The following is a 5,755-nucleotide window of genomic DNA, read 5'->3' as shown; positions in this document are numbered from 1 at the left end:
TCTTTTTGTAATCCCAAACTTCCAGATCTTTGGGTTATGTTCAAACAGTGATGTTCTAACACCACTTTTTTCCTTCTTTTACCTAAAGTCTCCCTGAAAGCTCAGGAAAAATTAGACAAATTGAAATTACTCCTTTAATCTCAGAACTGTGATGGAGAAATTGCAAACCTCTGATGATGGCAAAGGCTGCTCAGGTGGAGCAGAACACAGGAGCCTTCTGCATGCCCACAGCCCCCAGCACTGCTGCCCTGCTCTGCCTTGCTGGCAGCCAAAAGGAGACACAGCCAGCAGCAGAGCCATGCTTCAAATGGAAAGAGAAAAAACAGTAAAAACAAAAGCAAAGATCATTCTGACTGAAAATCCATAGCTATCTTTAAACATAATAACTACAATCACATTTATTGACCAAGCTGCAGAGTTAGAGCCCATAGGCAAGATCATCAGCTAAGATGGATTGCTATAACACCATTAATTTCACCACTTCACCACTCCACCCTTGATCTCACCCCACTGTGTTCCCAAAATGGCCATGGAATACAATTTTTCATCTTTTATTGTACAAAGCTCCAACCATTTCAAGAAGTACTCTTGCTGTACAGCTTACTTTTCACTTATTTTACACCTCACTGTAATTCATTCACCAGCCTTATCTCTATCTGAACATATGCATCAATGCAGTCTGCTCGCATTCCGCTTATGAAATTCTTGGACTAAAGGGACCAGCAGAAAAATTTTGGAGCTATCTCCTGACCTTTTAAAATCACTTGTTACCTTCTGAACCAGAATGTCTCAGAGCTCAGCTGCTCTGAGTTCTTGCCTGTCTCATGTAATGAGCAGATGTGGCAAAGTAAGGATTTGTAACACTGGAAAAGTTATGATGACAGGTCTTTCTGTGCCAGATTTTTGTTTTTACAGGCTAACACTGAACTGCACACTTTTTTTTTTTAATTCAGCTTCTGACAAGAACACATAAAAAGCATATCAAAGCCAACAATAAATCTACTAAAATATTTCTCTTGATTCAAACCAGCCTGCACTTTACAGGACTGTGCAGATCACGCCCAGTTTGAATTTACTCAAATACCAGCCCCAACATCTCAAGACCCACAGTGCCCTGCATGTCACTTCTAGCACCTAAAAATAGCCCCGTGTGCTACTTGGTGAGGTGAATCAAGATGATGATATGGAGGAGCGTTTAACTGGCAGATAAAGGAGAAAAACCAAACCCACTGCTGAAGACAATGATAAAAGGAAACAGTCCTCTCTGTCCCCTGGGCAGTAAAGCAATTACGAGCAAGAGTGTTGCTCCATGGTTATTACAGCAGGCTGAAGTGGTAGCATTCTCCATGATTATCACAAATGTCTCCACTGGGAGGAGCGAAGTGGGAGGATTTGCCAAGCAGCAAATCCTCGGTTTCCCTGCCTCTGTTCCCAGCAACTCCTGCTGAACAAAGCTCCATACAAAAGTGCACCCCTTGACAGCTCCATCAAATTTACAGCCTTCTCCTACTAGAGCCAAGCCAGGATGCAGCAGCCCTGGGCATTGCCTTGCCCAGCTCCCCCAGAGCTGCTGAGCACCTCCAAGGTAGGAGTTGGGTATTCAGTTTCTGATGTTATCTCTCAAACTTTCTGGCTGAAAGCTGGGGAATCTTAGTATCCTCTTACGTGTCTTTAAACACTCCCTTTTATCCTTTGTGCTTTGATTCAGGCCACTTCAAAAAAAAGTTTTATGAAATGAAAATTCCAAATTATTTCTCCCTAGAAACATCATAACGCTTCATCTTAGCATCGACATTTCTAATTTGCTGTTACTCAAGCAAAACTTTGCTCAAAATATTTTTTTATAACAAAAATGGGATGAATGAATTAAAACATGCTGATAACATCTCACAGGAGATTTAAAAAAGTAAATAGGAGATTTTCCATCTAGCTGAAAAAGTACCCAGTGTCACCAATGCCTACCAGATCCTCCCTCTACCAACTAAGCTGGTCCATCTCTGTGCAGAATCAGACAGTAACTGTGTCTAGTTATTAAGCACACGCTTGTGCAATACTTTGCATGTAGACACAAACTTGTTTGAGCCATGTGCCAAACTACAGATAATCAAAAAAAAAAAAAAACCCAACAGTGAAGAAGTTTGGCAGGATCCTGAGCCCAAAGCAGTGCTCTTGGCTACTTAGGCCACAGAGAAGGTCAGGGCTGGCCTCATGCTAACACTGCTTCACAGCTGCTGCCCAGAGAGAAGCTGAGCACAGATAGTTCGCACACGCCTGCTGTGTAAAACCCCAGAAACTGGCTTCTGAATGGCTGCAATATGATTAGGCCAACAATAAGGCTCACCAAATTTAAAATACGTCACCATCCCTAGGACTACTTCCTCGAGAAGTGAAGTGTGTTATTAGTGGTATAGAAGAGGAAAACAGTCTGCATTGTCTGAGAAATACCTGGTTCATTAAGGGAAAAATCTGCCTACTGGCCTGCTGGTTTAGTGTTTTCCTGGCTAAACCGACATATGGTTCATTATTATTGTGCATTACGATAGCCCCTAAGGAACCCAGCTCTATCAGGACCGCAGTCTGCTAAGCACTTGTACAAACACAGGAAAGGAGCCCCTCCTCTGAAGAGCTCGCTGTCTAAACAGAGACAGACAAAGGGCTGCAATGCTGTGCGAGAGTTTGCAAACATCATCTTACATTCAAGGCTCCTTCCTCCAGTTGGTTTTTCTCTTCTCTGAGGAGGATTTTATTTTTCGAGACACAAAGGAAAGCAGAAAGGAGAACGAGGGACAAAGAAATCTGAGATGAATGGGCAGTGTGAGAACCAGAAACAGGGGCACTAGTGAGAATAAGCTGAGATATGAATAAATACACGCAATTTTTACATTTCCAAGAGGAAAGGGAGCATTTTTTCATCACATAAGCAATACACAAAGACTAATGAGCTCATAGTTGTGGGAAGAATATCAGATAATATAAGAAAACTTTTACGAAGGTAAAAATAGGGAAATCCAGGGGCTGACTACTAAGAAAGATGACAGCAGCCCAACACTGGAGGTATTCAAAAACACACAGAAGAAACATTTGTCAGGAATGACCTAGAATGAGGGACTCTGCCCACAGCAGGGGTCTGAAATCACTGACCTTGTAATCCCTCTGCCAGTCTGTTATTCCAGGGGCATCACCTCTATTGCAGAGTTTTGAGCTAGAATAAATGCTCTGATGATGGCTGTACATGCAAAATAAGCACGTTTAATCTCAACCAGAAACACTCAGAAATGAAACCATTTATTTCCCTGTGTTCTCATTTAGTTTTGTATTCATGCTTTCCCAGACACCTAGTTATCTTGAGATGTATGAAATGAAATATGCCCAGAAGTGGAAAAGCAAACTCAGTCTTTTAAACTTTCTGCAGCAATCCAAGCAGCTGCTGAAGCCTGTGTTACATTTCCTAGGAAATGCTAAGAACCCCATGAGTCCACCTTACATCCTGCAAGCATGGAGGGGTGGCTCTTCAAGGACTAGACAGGAAGAAAAAGCAGCAAACAGCAGTGCCAGCTGAGGTGAAAGCCTTTGCCAATGCCTCAAACAACGCCAGGACACTTCAGGTAGGGCTGGCATCCTATGAAACCCCCTTGATTTGTGAAGGACCTCCTTCTGTCTCTTAACTGAGGACAAAGTGAGCACTTAAGATAACCAGAGCTGGGAGCACTCTAGTTTATGACGAGGAGGGCCTCTGAATCTCTTCCTTGTCTTCTAAAGCATCACTCCTGTTCTCTGCTTCTCCAGTACAAGATCTTTTCCTTTTTCTAAGGGAAAAGAATAGTGATGCCTTTTCCCTTATTCACACTCTGAATTATCTGAGGGGGGAAGAGGGGAAAAAATCCTACAAATTCCCTTTGCCCTTCTGGTGCTCCACTGTGAAATAGGCACCTCAAGTAACTTAAGAAAAAAAAAAAAAACACAAAGACAATATCTATCCACTTTTCCCCACTATCATGAATAAGTGCATATTTGAGGTCCTATAATGCATCACCAACTGTGTCATTTGTATTTTGGACTTGCAAAGGATAACCGTGTTTCTGCACTGCTACCAGCTTTTTTTTTTTTTTCCCCCAGCAGGACAGTCTCACCCCTAAGATCTGCTTTTCTGCTTCACCTTTATTTTCCTGCAACAATTTGTTCTGACAACAAGATGATGTTCCTTCTCCCCTCCTTTGAGACTATTATCCTGAACGAGGGAAAGGCTCACATACTGCATGTTTTATTCTTTAACAGGAGCCTTCCCACAGTGAAGACCAGCCTTCTGCAGAATAAACAGCAGTTAAGAGCTTTCTGTATCTTCTTTCAGCATCATAGATGCTATTGTTAACAGTACAGCACTTGGAAGGAGTGAAGTGCTCCAGACTGCTTATCTTTGTGACCTGCCTTTAGTAGAGAACTCAGCTCATTATTGTTATCTTATTTTTATATTTAAAAAAATATTTTTCCATTGTTTAGATCCCTAGAACTCTGCTCTGTTCAGGGTGGCAGGTTTCTTGTTAGCTTGTTCCAAATAACCTGAAAAAGACAGCCTACGTTTTACTGAATCGAGACAAATTTTAGAATTGCAGAGATCTAATGGTTCAGTTGCTTCTGCAGCCTGAAGGAAGCATTCACAAAGATCCTCTCCACCAAAACCAACTTTCCTCTCTCAATCACCTCCCATCCCCACTGGAATAATTATCCTTAACAGTTAAAGAGAAATGAAGGGAGGAAAAAAACAAAAAGGAAGAAAGAAAGAAAACTAGACTCCAAAGCACATAAACCTGGAACTCTTAATCTGAACATTTTTCCTTCACTGGTTCATCTGCCTGCAGGGAATTCAGTTAGCTACATTGCTAGACTAAAAAACCCCGAAGCTGTCCTTGAAATGAATGGCTCCATTCATTTAAGTGGGAGTGTGTTCTGGTTTTATTACCTGACCCCTTATTTCTACCACAGAATCACAGGGCAAGTAAAATAACCTGCTCTCAACTGTGGTTGTCTGGTTATATCCTCCTATTACTTTATTTTTGTTATTTTTCTAGGACTAATTCAGTGCAGTAGAAAAGGATAATAACCTCCACCCTCTCGTGAAAGCAGTGTTCAAATATATTCTGAATGATTTAATGTCACTCTGCCCATTGAATTTCTGTCTCAGTAATTAAAAGGAAAATCAATTAATAAACTGAGAGGTAAAAAAAAAAAAAAAAAAAAGTATTTTGAAATAACTACTACCAAATCTCACTATGAGCAACAGCAGTCTTTCCATCATCTTCAATGGACTTCACATCAGATCTAAACCACGGTTGTTTGCTTCAAATGAAATAGAGCTGTTAAATTAAAACCCAAGAAAACCCCAACAGCACTCACACAGGTGAGAGGATGAAGAAATGACACCTCAGACACGTCAGCGCATGAATACGCCCACACCTATCCTGCCGCTCAAAGATGATCTCTTTGCATGGGCACCCACCCAAGCCCAGAGCTCAATGCCTCCCAGCCCACTAGCAGCTCGTGCCAGCTGCCCAGGGCAGGCTAGGGCTGTGCACCCATGGGTGCTGCCCACCACGCAGTAGCTCTATAGCTCTATGCTCACTGCCAGCCAGTCTGCACACACAGAAACAATCAGCCCTGTATTTCTGACACAATAAGCAAATAGATCTGCCTTATTAACAAGCTCTGTAGCAGATAAGTATACCTTGTAGACTAAATCATTATCTAGACACTTTTTTTT

At 41.8% G+C, this 5,755-nt stretch overlaps 1 long non-coding RNA gene across 1 annotated transcript in view; it reads right to left on the bottom strand.

Moving 5' to 3' along the window:
• Window positions 1-5,755, bottom strand: part of LOC104912843 — a 28,398-nt gene that overhangs the window by 19,163 nt on the left and 3,480 nt on the right. The window lies entirely within an intron of this gene.

This window comes from Meleagris gallopavo, chromosome 12 (genome assembly GCF_000146605.3).
Source record: "Meleagris gallopavo isolate NT-WF06-2002-E0010 breed Aviagen turkey brand Nicholas breeding stock chromosome 12, Turkey_5.1, whole genome shotgun sequence".
Lineage (NCBI taxonomy): Eukaryota > Metazoa > Chordata > Aves > Galliformes > Phasianidae > Meleagris > Meleagris gallopavo.
The sequence above is the reverse complement of the archived record's forward strand: the minus strand, read 5'-3'. Positions and strand labels throughout refer to the sequence as shown.